Source organism: Malus domestica, chromosome 07, assembly GCF_042453785.1.
Source record: "Malus domestica chromosome 07, GDT2T_hap1".
Taxonomy (NCBI): domain Eukaryota; kingdom Viridiplantae; phylum Streptophyta; class Magnoliopsida; order Rosales; family Rosaceae; genus Malus; species Malus domestica.
In genome coordinates this window covers 6,790,331-6,809,323 of record NC_091667.1, presented here as the reverse complement: position 1 = coordinate 6,809,323, position 18,993 = coordinate 6,790,331, and the positions used below count along the sequence as shown (strand labels likewise).

At 36.0% G+C, this 18,993-nt stretch overlaps 1 pseudogene; it reads right to left on the bottom strand.

The window, feature by feature from the left end:
• Positions 1 to 5,888: 5,888 nt before the first annotated feature.
• On the bottom strand, positions 5,889 to 18,636 carry LOC103425559 (pyruvate kinase 1, cytosolic-like; annotated as a pseudogene).
• Between the last annotated feature and the right edge of the window lie 357 nt (positions 18,637 to 18,993).

Below are 18,993 nucleotides of genomic sequence, written 5' to 3'. Positions count from 1 at the left end.
CGGGCTGCTTTTGAGGTGGGGTTGAATTTAATTTGGAATTTGGAGAGTTGGTGGTTCGAGGTTAAAAGCTTCGAAGTGAGGGAGAAAGAGAAGAGTTGAGCGAAAAAGAGGAAGGATAAGATATTTTGTTCGTTGGATTTGTATCAATGGATGAGATCCATTGGTCCGGAGGATATCCACAAAATTAATCTGGAGAGAATCTAAATCTGTATTTATTATAGCTTAAACCCATATGACATTTATAGAGAGATAAAGAGAGAGAATGATAGAATAGTCAAATTCTAACTATTTATAATGACTTAAAGCCTATGTGATATTCATCATTGACCTATGCCTAATTAATAAAAATATATCATTGATTAAGTCCAAAACAAAAATATGACATTGATATATGACTTAATAGTAAAGTTTTTATTGATTTTTGACTAAATTACATTCTAAATAAACTGGACTATTCTTAATATTAGCTAAAAAAAAGACTTATATCAAGACCCAATATTGAGGAAAAATCAGCCAAATATTGACGATGTATCCATCAAAGTTATTGGCGTATTGATCAAATAATGAAAATTAATCATTTTAATAGTTGTGACGGTATATATTGTTTTAGAGCATGCCCAACAAATTTGTTCTACAGCTAATTTTGTTTTCACATAAAAGATTACTAGCCCCTTGCACGCATTACGTGTTTGCAATTGCCATTTTGCAGTTTTGTTATTTTCAAATCAATTTTTTTATTTGCAAGTAACCTTTTACAACAGTAGTGAAGAGGTGTGTTGCCTTTGCACTATAGTGTGGGTTCGAACCTCATCGGTTCTTTAATCTTTCATATAATTTAATAAATCTATCATTTGACAAAAAATTAAATTAAATTTTTTTTTTTTGAAAAATTGAAGGTAACTAATAAAAATAAGAGAAATGCTAAGCATACTCTCTCAAAAGGGGATTTTTCATAGATTTTCTGACACATTATAATTTATCGTTAATTTTCATGCCAACATTAAAAAACATTGTGTTAAAAATATAAGTATGAAGAAGGTTCCACTTTTAAGAAAGTACCGCATTATTTACCTAAAATTAATCACCCCAAAACATGGGATTTTCAATGTTCAACACCCGAAGTTCAATTACTATATTCTATTTAAATTAATCATTTTTTTTAATCTTAATTAGAGAAAGGCATTTTTAAATATTTTAAAAGCTTCACTATTTTTTTTAAATAAACGATAATATTTATACTTAAAAGAGAAAATGAACTTAGCCGCACAATAGGCTAGCAATAAGATGGTTCAAATTTGTTTTTGACGATAATCGAATCTAGACCTCTCAAGTAAAGAAGAATATCACTAAACCGTAGTATTAAGTGGCAAAAGCTTCACTATTTAAAGTGCTGAATCTGCTGATTTTATGTATTTGATATAAATGCATAAATAGTGCTAATTTTTTAACTCTTTATTTTTCTTAGTTTTTGGGTATAAACATTGAAGGTGGTTTTCATTTGCCAATGCGGAGGGTTTGCCCCAAACGCAAGTCACATCCGTCACCATAAAGTAAACTTACTTTTAAGCGAATTATTGTTGACTTTGTCTTCGGGGCGCCTCTTCTTTAGCTACTTCCGCTCCCGCAACCCTAATTTTTTTTTTTATAATTATTTTATCAAGAAATAATCATTGTTGGTAAATAGTTCAGCTATTCCAGTCCGTCAAGGACCTGACATGACGAGATAAAGCTCACTGTGACACTGTCCTTGGACAACCTCATGGGCCCGACCCTCAACTTCATCCGGTCCACATGTTGGTAAGCCTCGCCAGTCTTGAGCTTCGACAAGTGTGTATAATTGAGAGATTTTTCAGTGTTCTACAACACAGTTTGATATACTAAGTGCACACTACAAGTGTGTATGTGGAAGCTACTGTTTTTGTTTTGTTTTTTTTTGAACAAATGATATTATCTACACTAAGAAGATGAGAAAGTGGGCTAAGCCTCACAATGAGTTAACAATAAGGTAGTTCAAATTCGTCTATGATGAGAATCAAACCTAAAACCTCTCACTTGCCAGTGAAGAAGAATACCACTAGATAATAGTACTAAGTGGTGTCAAAGTTACTAGTTTAAATTAAGTAAAGGGAGATTATATTCACACATTCCAAACTATTTCTTACACACATTTTTAAATTTTTAATATTTATTTATCAAGTGTTAGTGGTGTGTAAAAAATGTTAAAAAATTAAAAGGGCATAGGAGAAATAATTTGTGGTGTGTGAATATAATATCTTTTAAGTAAATAATAAAAAAATATAATACATGCCATAAGCGGTGATTTGTTGTAGTGGTACAAGTTTGTTAGGTCTTGGTTTTCAAAGGATTTGGATCATTTCCTGAGCCCAAGGAGAGGATCCTCCTGACCAAGAAGTGTGGGTCGTTGGATTTTCATCCAACGGTTATAATTATTATAACTTTAAAGGGACCCCCTGTTTGTAGTTGTTGGATGAAAATCCAACGGTTCACACTCCTTGGTCAGGAGGATCCTCTCATTGGGCTCAGAAGAGGATCCAAATCCGTTTTCAAAAGCAATTGAAGGCATTTTGAAAACATTTTTGAGCTAGATAGAAGAGTTGGTCGCTCAGTTGTCGGAATATTGGTCGATCGGCTGGTCACCAGTTGCCGAAAAGTCTCATCGGAATAGTTGTTGGTCGTCCAAAAATTTGGTAAGGTTGAGTGGAAAACATGTATACAAGGCCGGTCCTGAAAATTTGGAGGCCTTGTGCGAGAATCCAAGGGAGGCTATTAAAAAGTATAAAATTTTGGTTGGTATGTTTTCTTTAATATTCTAATTTTTATGATTATGTATAAATTGAGATAAAGAAAAAAACTTGGTATTGTGGTTAGATACCTATTTGCATCCCTGTATTTTTAAGTTCGAAACTCTTTATTTTTGCATACCCAAACAAAGCCCTTAGAGGGTCTAATTGTTTTCCACGTCTTTTACATTTTAATTAAGATCATATAGAATTAAGATGATGTTAAAAGAAAATAAAAAAAATCCTAGTGTGGTGGTTAGGAACCTATTTACAACCCCTATGTTTTTTGGTTTGAAACACCATGCTTTAAATAACAAAAAATAAATAAAAATAAAATACAACCCATTCTATTAAATATCAAAAAAATTAAAATAAAACACAAACTAAACGCCATGCTTTAAATAACACAAACACAACTCATGCTTTTAAATATCCAAAAAATTAAAATAAAACAAAAAAGAAACGACACTGAGTAGAGTCGAACCCAATTTCATGGTACATGGATTATGAATAAGATGCAAAAGACAATTGAGCCATGTGAAGAATTTGGAATATCATTGCAAATTTAAATAGATATATACATACTGTTAAGATAAAATGGGAGGCCCTTCCTGATGGGTGGCCTTGTGCGGTGGCACCACTTGCACACCCTCGGGGCCAGCTTTGCATGTATAATTGAAACACAATAGCATTTCTAAAAGACATTTGGTTAACTTTTTCATTGGTACCTAAAATAAAGGGATGTGCTATCCACATACCTCATTTTACTTCTCACACACCCTTGATAATTTCTGTCCGTTGATCTTCTTCAATTCATCCAATCCGACGGCCAAAAATTAAAAAGGTGTATGAGAAGTAAAATGGGGTGTGTGGATATCACACCCTAAAATAAAAACATAGTATTTTATCTAAATTTTTCCTTAGAAAAAGTTGTAGACATCGAAATTTCGTTAAATAAATGTTGACCGATAAATCAAAGTTTCAACGCTCATGTATTACATAAATTTTACACGTAGCGTGTGTCTAAACAAAAAATCAAAATAAGTTGGAAAAGTCATTAAACAGGACACGTGTCAACACCTGGCAGAAACGACTTATTTCATATGGAATATTATATTCAAAATTAGGCCTTGGAAATTTCTATAAATAGAAGGCTAATTCATTCATTTAGAAGGAACCAATTCATATTACACCTTGAAGCTCTGAAGCTCTGAAGCTCTGAAACTCCAAAGCTCTCAAGCATCCAGGTTCCCGAAGAATCAAGAAAGCCTTCTTCGTTCTTCGTTCATCGTTCTTCCAAGATCAAGCCCCGACGGCCCTTGAAGAAAGTGTTCTTCGTTCCTCGTTCATCGTTCTTCCAAGATCAAGCCCCGACGGCCCTTGGATCAACAATCACCAACTCAAGATCAAGCCCCAACATCCCTTTGGATCAACAATCATCCACCAATTCAAGATCAAGCCCCAAATGCCCCTTGAAGAACTTCCACCAATTCAAGATCAAGCCCCGACGGCCCTTGAAGAAAGCACCATCGTTCATCATCCGTTCATCTTAAGATCAAGCCCCAACGGCCCTTTGGATCAACAACATCAACAAATCCACACATCCAACCGTTCTTCAAGATCAAGCCCAAAAGCCCTTGAAGATCCGTTCATCACCGTTATTCAAGATCAAGCCTTAACGGCCCTTGAAGAAACACTTATCCTCAAGATCAAGCCCCAACGGCTCCTTGAAGATTCGCTCAAATCCACCTTCAAAGATCAAGCCCACGGCCCTTGAAGAAACTTCCAACAGTTCATCCAAAATCAAGCCTCGACGGCCCTTGGATCAACGAAACATCCACAAATCAACACCTTACGGAGATCGAATAAGAGGATCAAAATAGAGAGAGATTGTAACCCAAAATCATCAAATACAAATATTTGTTTGTGCACGTTGTTCTTGTCTCTTTCGTTTCAGGAATTTTCCGTGTTCACAAAAGTATTTAATATAAAAAGCCCCTAATCTTTTTTGGTGTTGTTATTAACACTTCAAAAATCATTTGCACTCCAAACGTACAAAAATATAAGAGAAAATATAGTTGAAATGAGTACACACTAACATTTTGGAAATACCAATATCACCCTTCATCTCTTTTAATGGTCATTTATCGTTACTACTTAGACTTGATATTAAGGGTTGGAATTATAATATTAAAACCGCATCCATTTATTATTCATCCTTGATATTTGGTGTACCATAGTTTGGATCACTACTTAGCCCACGAAGTATGTCAGATGGGAGGAAACCCTTTCTATATTGGATTTTTTATTGCTTTTGCTGTCAAATCACCAATCATACCCTTACATGTCCTATAAAAAGAATCCTAACCCTCACTTTAGAGAGAACCTCTCCTTCCAAACCCTAGCCACTTTACCCTTTCAAAGGCAACAAACCTCTTGTCTTTTACAATGCAACCTGCATTTACATAGTGGAAACGGAAACTAAACCAATGTGGACATAGCCCCATCTCAAGGTGAACCACGATATATCATTGCGTTTTTTGTGCTTGTGTGATTTGCAGTTGAAATTAAGTTAGTCCAATATTAATTTAATTTTGTGCATCAACCATATTAAATCCAAAGGTAAATGAGCATATATTCTTTAGTCACCAAATGACCTCGATAACTTTTTATGTAATGTAAAAATAATCACTTTGAAAAAAACTGCAAATCATCTGTGAAATAAAGCAATTTGATGCTTGTTAAACTATTAAAACTGATGCGAGTATAATAACCAGTTTTTAAGCGTGACATAAAATAAACCATGGGTGTGTATAATGAAGGAAATGGAAATGACATTGAAATATTATTTCAAATATTTTTCTTTTATAAGAGCTACTTAATACTACGATCTAGTGATATTCATTTTCACTTGTAAGTTAGGAGTCTTAGATTTGATTCTAACCAAAGACGAATTTGAACCATATTATTGCTAGCCGATTGTGAAGCTTAACTCACTCCCTCATCCCTGTAGATAGTATCGTTTATTCAAAAAAAAAAAAAAAAATCTTTATAAGAAAATATGGTTCTCTGTTTGGGTAGGAAAGATGGAGGAGCAACAACTTAATAGTAATTTCCCTTAAAAAGTTTTAAGGTACTTCAACCACAAACTCAGAAATTCAATCCAGGGTTTCTTACAAGTAACACGGACCTTTGCTTATTTTCCGAAAAGAGGGCGCGGTACAGGCCATGGAGAACTTACAAGTAGAACTCGTAAACATATACGCAAAAGAAGTTGCAATTTTTACATCAATCTTCAAGCTCCATGATCTTGATCACAGAAGTATCGCCAATTTTTTGGCAAATGACCACACGATCATGTGATTTTATGACACCAATGGCCTTGCCATGGTCCAAAGCGATTTTAAGAATCGACTCATTTGTTGCACCGGTAGTTTCAGCCTGCAGGGGAGAAAGGGAAGATAAGAAAAAGAAACGTCTCAGTCTGATACAATGGGTAGTGAAGCATGCAAAAGACTATGCATCATGTGATGAACTGAAGTTAATCCACGTCTATAACCGACTTGGGTCCCTAAATGTAGCCTCCCCTTCTCCTTTCCTACATTTTCAGAGATCTACTTATCTAGAATTTCGAAAAACTTCCAACTATATTCATTAGGGCAGCATTCAAGGTGAACGGGAAACCCAAATCAATCAATTTTAACGAAAGGAAAGATCTGGGAAACAATGTGATTATTATATGGATTATGCACAGCTTTCTCCAATGCAATCAACAAGATATATCTTACTGGATGTCGAGGATCTGCTAGCATGGGAAATAGGCCTCTAACAATGAGTGATTGCCTTGCCTGCCAGATATTCATCATAAGAAAAAGAGAGCTTGTGAGCATCAAATTCAGTTGGAGACTCTAGATCATAAAGAAATAGTATGATTGTCTGCTAATCATTCTTCTCAATTTCAAATCTTGGGTTCATAAGAGAGATATTAAAGTTAAGAGTATCCAACCCAAAATCAATTGGTTAGAGTTGTGATGCTAATTACCTACTTAACTCAGTGGTTAGAGTTGTTTTCATACGGCAGGAGTCATTGGTTCAAATCCAAAAGTAATTAGAACTTTACCAGAGTCAATGGTACCTAATAAGTTTTCCCACTCATCTTTAATATTTATTTTTCAATCGTTTTTTGTTTCATTAGAACTTCATTCCATTTGATTGTAATTGATTCTTATTCAATCGGCAGGAACAAAATTAGGGACGAATAAGCAAAATAAGGTGTATAAACAGAATCAAGATATCATGATGTGCGAGTGTTGTCATCAAGGCACAGAACTTCCGATGGAGTATTTCCATTTTCAATTGGAAACGTATGGAGTCAAACATGCGGATCAGTTAATATTAGGTAACGTGGAGCATGGCCGTGGGGCTCATGCAGAAGCACTATCTGCTCTACTACCATCTTCACTAGGGCATCCAACTCAAGATCAATTGGGAATAAGTGGGGTGGCTCAAGATATCATCTACTGTCACGCATGTTTGAGTGCGACAAAGGAAGAAATAAAACATTCAACAAAGCAATTGCTCCAGCATTTTGCCCCAACTGGATAAAACCATTAGTAGAGACATTCTAGCATCTAGCAGAAACTTGGAAAAATAAACTTGCTAGTGCATAAAAACAAAGATAATCAGTTCAGTAACAAACCTCAAAAGCACCAGAAAATGTCCATCGGAGTTGATTTGTCTTGACCCGAGGTATGACAACAGAAAGCACAGGCATTGTTGGTCTGTACTTTGCAATCAACCTACATTAATGCCCAAAATATCAGAACCGGTATATACACGAGTGAACATAACAATTACAAAAATATTTGTATCTAACATCGTAAACCATCAAGGAAAAACTTATTTTTATGTTTTACAATTAAAGTACATCTGATCTAACTGAACTTCAATCAAGAAACTAAAATTTTACATAAAACCAAGTAACATTAGCCTTATCCATTTCCTACGGGCCAGTTAGATAACCATTTTAGTTTCTTGTTTTCACTTTTTGTGCTTGAGATATGAGGAAAGTATATGGGGGAAAAGGAGGGAAGATGAAGAAGGGTGATGGAAGAAAGGGGAGGAAATAAAGAATAAATGAAAACAAAATCTTGAAAGTGAAATCAACTTAAAATAGTTTTTGGGTTTTGAATTTTACTTTTCAACATTTTGTGTGCCTTTCCTTAAACATTCCTTCAACATTTCTTCCACCTTTCTTCCTCAACTACTCTATATCCTTCATTTGTCCCATGTATTTCCCCTCTATCTCTAACACAAAAAAGAGAACCAAAAACTACCAAAATGGTAATCAAACGGGCCCTAAGCATTTGATTTTATAAATACACAAGAAGAGAGAAGAAGAGATAAGAGAGAATCACCTTGCAGCTCTTCCAGATGTAGTGAAGCAAATAATTACAGAGGCCTTCACCTTGATGGCTGCACGTACCTAGGATAAGATAAATTATATTATAATATTTTCCTGTTGTAGCAAAATAAAAGGTATCCTTCGTACATGCTTCTGTTAGCAGCACCTCTTCAGGGAAGAGGCCAATGGTACAATAAAAAGAAAGAGAAAAAACAAAATGGAAAATACTGAAAGCACAAAACTACCGCAGAGGAAGCAATAGATTCCAAGTGGGTCATTGGTTCTCCAACATATTTGACAGCCCTCTTAAAATACAAATCTTGATTGAAAACTTTCTCCGCCTGTCAACAGTAATTTGATAAAAGAAAATTTCCATTATTACAAGATATAAAAGAACTGTTATAATAAATGTGGAAATGAACTCAGAACTTTCCCTTGTCATTGTACTTTAATTTATAATATTTTTTTGATAAACCATTCCTACGAAACATGCATCAGCATCCTAATAATAAGAACAAAGAATTGTCCCACTCCCACCCTCCAAAACTGACTGACCACAAAACAAAAGGATCACACATTCTAATATGAGTCGTTTGACTATAGCCAAGACCAATGAATCACTCTTAAGTATCAAGAAAGAGACAATGTTTTGAAATAATAGCCGGACTAACAAAACACATATTTCTATAGCCACTTCGAACAGTTGAAGCTCAAATGAGAGGGAGTGAACAGAATAGCCATGAACATTTTCCAATTTATAAATATTATATACAATTAGTACCACAATTCCACCGGAATATGTTGATGCAGAATCATATTTCCTGTTTTATTTTATTTTCTTGTTTTCTTTCTTTCCTGTTGCTATCAGGGTTGGGATTACTCCCCTAATTGTAGTAGGCCTAGGTTATTATAAATATGTTCTTTGTAAGTACTTCAAATTAGACAGACTTGAATGATTGATTAAACAAATCTTTTCCCTGAGTAATCTTCTTCTAAATTCTCCTCGACATCTCTTTTTGTCTTCTCAATTCTAATTCTAAATTCTGGTATTTGGTTCTACATCAAATATACTCCTAGCCCTTAGCTTTAGGAATGGGTAGCGTCTACGCTAGAAACCATCAAATTCTAGATCAGAAACGATAAGATCACAGAACATAAACAATGCTCAGTGTGCTAATATAAGTCAGTTCTGAATCTTCAGAGAACCACAAAACCAAAGCTGAAATATTAAGAATTCTCAGAGAGAAGACTGAAAAAAATATAGAGGAATGGTCCCATATAAGAATAATGAGAGTTTCTAAAATGCACATCAACATATGGCAAACACACCCTCAGAAATGAGAAAACTAATAGGATGGAAAAACAGTGCTACTTCAACACTAGCTTTGGAGGTGCACGTCTATAAAAGTCCCTACTGTTGTAGGACAATCACAAGAGAAACGAAGAAAACAGATATATGGTCTCACTCCAACCTTTAGCACTGCACCAAAGGTGTATTTTATGATGAAATTGGGGTTCCACCATAAAACCAATTGGCAATATGAGGAGTAACTCAAGATCATATTAGCACATAGCAAACATTGTCCCTCACCGATGTGGGACAACTCTCAACACACCCCCGCACGTGTGGCGGATTTTCAAGCCTACACATGGATAACAACTGGGTGACATGGAGCGCATGTGGCTGTTAGGCTTCACACGTGGACAACCTTGCTCTGATACCATGATAAAATTGAGGTTCCACCATAAAACCAATTGGCAATATGGGGAGTAGCCCAAGATCATATAAGCACATAGCTCACCAATGTAGGACAACTCTCAACACGCCCCCGCACGTGTGGTGGATTTTCAAGCCTACACGTGGACAACAACTGGGTGATGTGGAGAGCGTGTGGCCGTTAGGCTTCACAAGTTGACAACCTTGCTCTGATACAATGATGAAATTGGGGTTCCACCATAAAAATACCAATTGGCAATATAAGGAGTAACTCAAGATCATATAAGCATATAGCAAACATTGTCCCTCACAATGTGGGACAACTCTCAACATTTTAATCACTCCAATAGAGAAATTAGAAAACTTTTGGCATCACAGTAAGAAGATCGCAAGAACTTTCACTGTAAACTTTCAAAGCTCACAAAGTATCTCATGTATGGCACATGAATCATTGAAAAGACTCAAATTATAACACTAAATGGTAGCAGATATATTCATGATGCCTCATGTGATATAAGATTCGAAGCCAAGGATCCTAAAATACATGTGCCAAATGCATTTATTGCATAATAGGTATAAATAATCTGAATCATGTGGTTTTAGTAATTGAATGGGCTTATTTATTATAATTTGAATCCCGCTCCGCCATCATCTGGAAAACACAGGGATGCAACAGCCGAAAGATTTCTTGCTTTTTCAGAAGAGGGAGAGAGCTTTATTACAATACAGAAATGGAGTTACCTCAGAGCAAATCTTTCCAACTATGGAGATCGTCTCAACAGGGTACAAACCGCGCAGGGTCTCTGCACCTAGAAGAATTGCATCACTTCCTGCACAAATAGAATTGAAAAGTGGGTAAATAAGTGCACAGTTCGTACTTGTACATCCTATGATAACATTAACTTGTTACTTGTTTAATAATGCTCAAGCAACAGGAGTATTACAATACTAATGATATTACTAACACTAACAGAGCAACAATCCATGCAATGACATGGACATGAAAGAATAAATGAGATGGTGGAACCTGCCAAAGGTAACAGAAAGGAGCATATTTCATGTCAAAAGACAGAAGTTTACCATCCAGTACAGCGTTGGCAACATCAGTTGCTTCAGCACGAGTAGGTCTAAGGTTGTCGGTCATACTGTCCACAACCCGAGTCACCACTGCTGGCTTTCCAGCCATGTTGCACTTGTAAACAGCAGCCTTTTGAAATAAAAATACCTGGAAGATCAAAGTAGTGTCTTACCAGAATATTCAAGCCTCATTATAAAAAATAACCTCCAACTAAAAGTAAATAGATACACATCCATCGAAGCATGGAAATTGGAAACACACACACACACACACACTAAAAGAACATTTGATTCCCAATCCTCATTACTGTAAGTACCCCCCAGCTTTCACGTCACCATAAGAGGAAATCAACATTTGATAAGTCACTATTTAATTCTTCCTCCAAAATAATAGTCCACATCATAACAGAATATAACTTGTGCAGGTATACCCAACATATAACAAACCATTGATGCGATATACATACAATATGCTGATGACGCCACATACAAGACATGGTTCTCACTTAAGTCATACCAATATGGTATATCAGGTAGACTGTTTGACAATGACTTACTCATTACTTTTGTGGCCATGTGCAGTTGATGTAAATACATAAAAGAACATGACTACCAAAGTGTACCTTCTCTGGTGGGAGATCTATCCCCAGATTTCCACGAGAAATGTATAATACCATCAGCTTCTTGCAAAATTTCATCAAAATGATTTAAACCCTACAAAAATAGAAGAGAACCTGTACGCTAATTCAAATCCAAGCACAAGTATGACATTTGGAAATCTGATCAGTCACACATGATCCTTTCTGCCAAGAATATTCCTTACCACCATTACTGCCTAAATACTGACTACTGAGGGCTCTCCACAAATGTGGAACCCACATGTCAAGGTGGTAACCATATCCATAATCCAAGCTGATGGTGACAATATTAGTAAATTTTGTTTTTTGTTCTTTTCAAAGAAACTCACCTCTACATTTTCAATTTTTGCAAAAATCTGAGTTTGGTTGAGGTCGCCTAACTTTGAAAGAAACTCACGGGCCTGCATAACAAGAACGGCCTATTAAAATAGAATAATAATACTTCCTCTAAAAGAAAAGAATAATAAGGAAAGGGTACTTAGTTTCTCCTTATATTATCAAAAGAAGAAGGAAACATAATAATATTACCCAGAGAATTAAGCCCTAAATACGAGTGAACCACATCATAAAGTAGGGATGAACAGGGAGAAAAATTATAATTCACATAACACCAGAACAGACAGGAAATCCTGTCATGAACAGTCCTTACGTGGCGAATATCTTCAGCATGACGCGTATATGATAATGAGAGGAAGTCGATGGTGTTACGAACACCCCAAGTGCTTAAGACCTGAAAAATTATTAAAATATTAAAACACATTAAATAAGCAATTCAAGTAAGAATAAGATCTCCTTTTATAAAATGTGATTTTTTTATACAGTTTCCTCCAAATTCATTTTAATGAATTCAACATTACTGATTACCTCATGTACCTTCTAATTCACTATCAATAAAATTAGAAGGTACACAAGCCATCATTCAGCAACGATGAGTGAAGACACTCAAGGAATGAATCCAGAAAATGAAGAAAGACAAACAAAATTGACAAAGTCCATCCCCTCCAAGGTACAGCCTCAAAACGAAACACAAACCTCAGTCAAGATTAAATATACTGACTGTTACCTCTCTAGAATACTTTGACAAAAATGTCCAAAAAGAGTTAAAAACTAATCCTATCCTACCCCAAAGAAGAAGAAGAAAACCAAGTGTTTCTTACCAACCAAATAATCCACAAACCCACACCACTCTAAACACATCTGATAACCGCTTTCAGAATTTCCTTCTGAATTGCAACGCTAAACTTAATGATAGAAGGACAAATTGTAATCCACAAGTTAATGAATCCACGCAGAAGCAGACAATTCAATTTTCAGGGGTGTTGGTGGATCTAATTATGTTAGTATCCAGTACTGTGACTTCAAAAGAAACTAACCTCCTTATCTTTATCGTTAAGTGTAGGCAGATCAATACGAATCTGAGAGACATGCAAAGTATACAATGACCCTGACAAGGTAGCAGAATTCTTTATGAGACAAACCACATCTTCACCATTTACCTCAGTGACCTGCATCGTAAAAGAAAACGTTACAACAACATGTGAATCATTCTTTTTCCTGAGAATATTATATAAAAAGAATGCAGAGGGTATTTTTCAAGAGACATCTGCCAACCGAACGGATGGAGGCTCATAATAAATCTATTGTAAGCAATCGACATACAATAAGGCCCATGGGACCATATTGCAGGTAGCAAATTCAGAGTTCCTAGAGGTTTTATTTACATTAAAGTTTTCAGGACCCAGGTCACTCATCAAATAGATAACTTCTGATGATCCCCTATAAATATCATGTATGCAAACAATAGTGGACCTTGAGAGACTACAGGTTCCACTGCCAAAGGTTGTATCAAATTTATAGCATTCAGTTTTAGCTTTAGTCTGCTACCAGAGCTTCACCTAGTTCCCAATGTATGTTTAAATTGTTCTATTAATTTAAAATTTTAAAGTTGAATGTCAGCATTCTTTATCTCTCAGAATCTGGTCCCGCTCTTGCTTTTTTTACAAGATTTCTTTGGAACAGTTAGAAGAGTAACGAATAAAGTGGCTATTACCTTGTTTGCACTTCTAACTGTGTGACAAGGAATACATATCTGACTAGGCAAGGAGTTGAAATTAACATGCCTAATTTTGATTCTGAAACCAACTATACTACTACCAACTTCATATGGAACTCATATCTCTTATATTTCCTTACCTCCAGCCACACAGAAGTAGTTTCACTTCCCGTAAAGAGGTATTGACCAATAAAAATTGTATCTCCCTTCTTCACTGCCTGCAAAGACCAAATTTAATTTAACTCATTGCAGCAATGCCAACATAATGTGAGACATGTTGTAAGATAAATATACAGAACTAAATATAGTTCTTACATGCTTCCAAAAATCAAGAGAAGGAAGTCAATATCAAACTATATGAACTGGTTTCTCTAAGACACCATTCCTGAACCTATAAGAGATAAATTGGTTCCTCCAAAATCTCGTGACATGATATGATATGGATGACTTGAACTTCTTTGTCTATATGTACAAGAATTCTACACCAGAAGTAAAGCATCTAAAATACAGCAAAAGTTCAAGAACTGAAAGAAACAGAAGAAACAGCACAAAATCACATAAGTTTGAAATGGTTTAGTCATTTCATTTTTGTCAAATAAGTAGACGCACACAGTGTTTTGATATAGAAAATCATCGTTATAATCATCAAATGGCCAAGTTATTCCCCATTTGATTATTTTGTCCAATAATTACCCTCGAATGCGATGCATGTGTGTGGGTGGGATTGGGGGTTGGTTAGACTGAAAAACACGACTGCTCATTGGAAAAACAAACAATGCGTCAAAAGCCCCGTCCCTCATTGGTGTCAGAATAAGTCAGTCTCTTTCCAGGTTAGCTGAGTTTGGTAAGTGCAAAAACAGTTACTTCATAGTTCGTCTTCACTCAGAGAAATAGATTGGCACGGCAAAGTTCATCGCTGTAGATCCAATAGAACCAAGGATTCTAATATAGCAAGATATATGTCTTTCATAGAGATAAGCCAGAAAATATTCAGAATGACATCTTTCATTAATACATACCTTTGCCAGGCCACTAAAATTTATGGGTAGTAGATTTGAGGTGGCCTCTTTGTCTTGATCAGGTGTTAGGACAACCAGGGTATCTTCCTGAAGAGATATGGGATGCTCACTTCTATTCACTACCTGCAACTCTGGACCCACTGTGTCAAGCATTACCTGAAGCAAAAAAAAAAGAAAAAAAAAAGATTAATAAACCAACTTGTAAGCGTACATATCCAAAAGGAGCTAAGGCCATCTCCAACCGATCCGGCGAGAGGGTCATCGGGCTAAAAATAGCCCTAAATGACACGAAAACTATTTCCAACCAAGGGCTAGGCCAAAGGACTCGTGGGCCCCACCGGGCCAAAAACACCAAATCAAGCCAACCGGATGGCCCAAACGAGCCAGCCATCTAGCCCCCGGCCGGCCCATTTTTTGAACCCCAACGGCTACCTGGTGTCAGCATGACGTCAGCTAGCAACGGCTAACTAACGTCATGCTGATGCCAGGCAATGTATTAAAAGCGTGAGGCGTGGGCGAGATGTCTGAGGGATAGCCCAGCCTAGACGTAAGGCGAAGCCTCATGGGACCTAAATTTTTTAATATATACACATATTATATTAAAAAAAAAATTATTAATCAATAATCACCCTGAGCACACACATATTATAAATACATATACACAAATATATATACATACATATATTATATATACATACATATATTATATATATATATATATATATATATATATATAATAGAGGATGAAAAGCACAATGAGCACACAAATAACAATGCACACAGACAGCACACACATCCATTATATAAAAAAATAAAAATCAGAAAAAAAAGGCAGAGAGATAATGGTGCAAGGAAGAGGTATGAGGCAGTTAAAACCCTACCCAAGATATGGGTTTGGGAGTTAAAAAAAAAAAAATCCCCTGAGGCACACCTAGGCGGCTCCAGCGACGCCTTCTGCCGCCTTCCGCGCACTTCCTCAAAACAGAGGCGGCAACCCTCAAGCCCAACCTCACAGGGTGCCTAGGCGCGCCCTGAGGCGAGCCTTTTAAAACATTGACGCCAGGTGACCGTTGGATATGAATTTTTTTTTTTTCAGGACAAAATTAAAAATTAAAAATTAAAAATTCCCATTTTTATCCTATAAATACCTAAGCCATTCCTACACATTTCTCACATAATTTTCACTATTCCATACTATCTTACTTCATTTTATTTCAATTCTTCACATTCTATTCTCTTACCTCTTCCAATAATCTTTCCTTTAATTTTTTCAATAATTTTCAAATGGCCGTATCTGCAATGAAAGGCAAGGCTTGGACCCGAAAAGAAGATGAAGCTCTTTGCAAGGCTTATAGATGGGTCTCGGAAGATAGTGTGAGGGAGAGTTCTCAAACAAGTGAAGGTGTTTAGACTCGTACGTCCAAAAAGTACTATGAGTTCTACGAAGGCACCACTCCACCGAATTCCCGAAACCACGAGAGTTGTTCTTCAAGATGGAAAAAACATCTTCATCCAAGTTTGAATAAATGGCATCAAGCAGTGTTAAAGGCCGAAAGCAAATATGAAAGCGGAGCCAATTACTACAACAAAGTAAGTGTTTTCACAAGTTATTTTAAATATTTAATTACATTACATTTAATTTCATAAATTAATTTCCTTTAATTTTTGTAATATTTTCTAGGTACATCAAGCGGAGGAATTGTATATGGAGGACAACTCGAAACCCTTTAATCATCACGGTTGTTGGAAAATTTGTAAAGGGTGGGTGTTATTTGAAGATCCACCCCAAGAAAGAGCTGGTACTACACTGGTGTTCGGAAATGCATCCTTAAATGCAGTTGGGGATGAACATGGATCTCCTACCATTCAAAAAAAAAGGGTAGAAAATCCGTCTTTGGCTAAAGGTTCCATACCTAGGGCTATGGGATGAAACAAGGCCCTAAAATTGAAGGAAAAAGGCAAGTCAAAGGATGATTATGCCTTTCAACAGGAAATGGCGTCCGCATTGCGATTAATGGCGGAGCAAAATGCCTTTGCCGCGGAAGAAAGGAACCGAAGACACGAAGAACAGGCAAAACAAATTCAAGAAGAGATGGATGAAGGAACACTTTGGATTACATTCCAAGCAACGCATATTTTGATAGGAAAAAGAGAGAAATTATGGCCCAACGGGAGTTGTTTACATCCGACTAAAATCCTACAATGGCGGATGAAGATGATGATGATTATAGACTTTAAATTTAAGTTGTTGTAGTTTTTAAATTTAAGTATAGTAGTAGTTTTTCAATTTAAGTTGTAGTAGTTTTTAAATTTAAGTTGTAATTTTTAAATTTAAGTTGTTGTAGTCTTTAAATTGAAATAATAAATTATGTTTGGCCTATGGCCCTTTGGCCTCCTCGGTTGGAGATGGTTTTTTGTCACATGGCTATATTTGGCCTATGACCCTTTGGCCCCTCAGTTGGAAATGGTAAGAAATATGGCATGGCATTGTTCATTAAAATATTAATTTCTTGGAGGGCTATAGGGCTAGAGGGAGCCCTGACCCTCCTAAACCTATATCAAGCCCTTGCAAGTTAAGGTGATTTAGTGAAAGGAACATAACAAATTAAATAATGCAGACACAAAAGCACAGTTAGTTAAAAGTTGAATTTTTTATATACGGTTAAATAATTTAGAGACAAAATGCAGAGATCGTAAGAAAAGCAAGCTTACTGCACACAGTTTTTTGGTACTCTTCATTGCAACCTTCAGGTTTCCCAATGTCTCTTGGTGAAACTGAGCATCGCCCCATGAAAAATCAAACCGTGCCACTATATATACATGGAGGGTGTGAATGGAATTATATAGTTCAATTAGTTAAATCAACGTCATATAAAATTCAAAAAGGGAATTCAAATTGAACAGACGGAAAGTAGATAAAGGATTTACCAGAAGCAAAACAATCACACAGTACTATCTTCACGGTGAATAAATTGTACCGCCAAAACGGAGGTACATAAGTCTCAGACGGTGTTTCTTATCCTTTTACTAAAGTATTATAGATGAAGGGAGATAGCAAAAATAAGAAGCAGGCAACTCATAATCAGACAGATGAATAATGAAAATTAAGCATAGCAGGTGAGTAATACCAGACATTCCTGCCTTCAAGCAACCGGAGATTGTCTCAACCGATCGTGATTTTGGACCAAGCGTTCCCACGATCCTTGTCATTGCCGGAAAGAATGTCTGCAAGTTTAGAATTCATCAAAGTTTGTCACGCATTCGAGTTCTTTCAAATCCCTACGGCCACATATTCATCTAATAACCCACGGAAATTCAGAGAATATTTCGGAAACAATAATATCCTGTTTGATTGCTAAGTAAAGATTTGTCTGATAAGAAATATCACACCCTCCTGATTATCACAATTTCTCAGAAACCAAACACATGATAAGAATTAAGATGCAAGAAGGAAATACAGATTCCATCCAAACCCACAAACACTGAGAGCTGATTTATACTTGCTACAAATTAATTTTAAGAAACAGCCAAACAGGTAGTACAAAGAGGAAATCCAGGCCCTGTTTGTTTTCTATCCAATCCTTCACTTTCTCGGGAAACAAACACACTACAACTTGGTTACTTGCTGAAGAAACAAAAGCAAATAATTGGCTCCTCTCTCTCTTCTCAATCAAAATTAACTAACTAACTAACTAACTACTAATTCAAAGAAACGGAAGAGTTAGAGTGACCGGAATTACTCACAGGCTTGGAAGGCTCGAGAATCGAAGCCATCCTGATCGGCTCTTCCAGAAACAAGTGAGTCGAATGCATTTTTGCCGCCGACGAAGAAGAAGAAGACGAGCAACAGCAACTGCAACTGCTTGTGGAAAATGTTCTGTTGAGAAAGTGCGAGAAATTTTCATTAGCTTCTTTTGTGCGGAGCTTCTTACTGTACTGTACTTACCTGTTTATGAGCAGTAATTAGTTAATTACGGCGTCAATTACTGAAAAATGAAATAAGGTTGTCGTTGCGCCTAAAACGGGTGGAACGCGCTATTCCATGAGACGAATTTTTGGTGATTTTTCGTTCCACATCTATTAGGCTCCGTGGTGGTTGTATCACGGTGTTTATTGAGTTGTCATGAGGTCTATGAAGGTGATTATGAACTACATGCTTTCTATTGAAATCAAATTAAATGTGAGATTAGAATTTTATTTATTTATTTTGTTTTCTTTTTGTGAACAAATTTATTTTATTTTCTTTGTAGCCTTGTATAGAATGCAAGTTTTAAATATAAAATT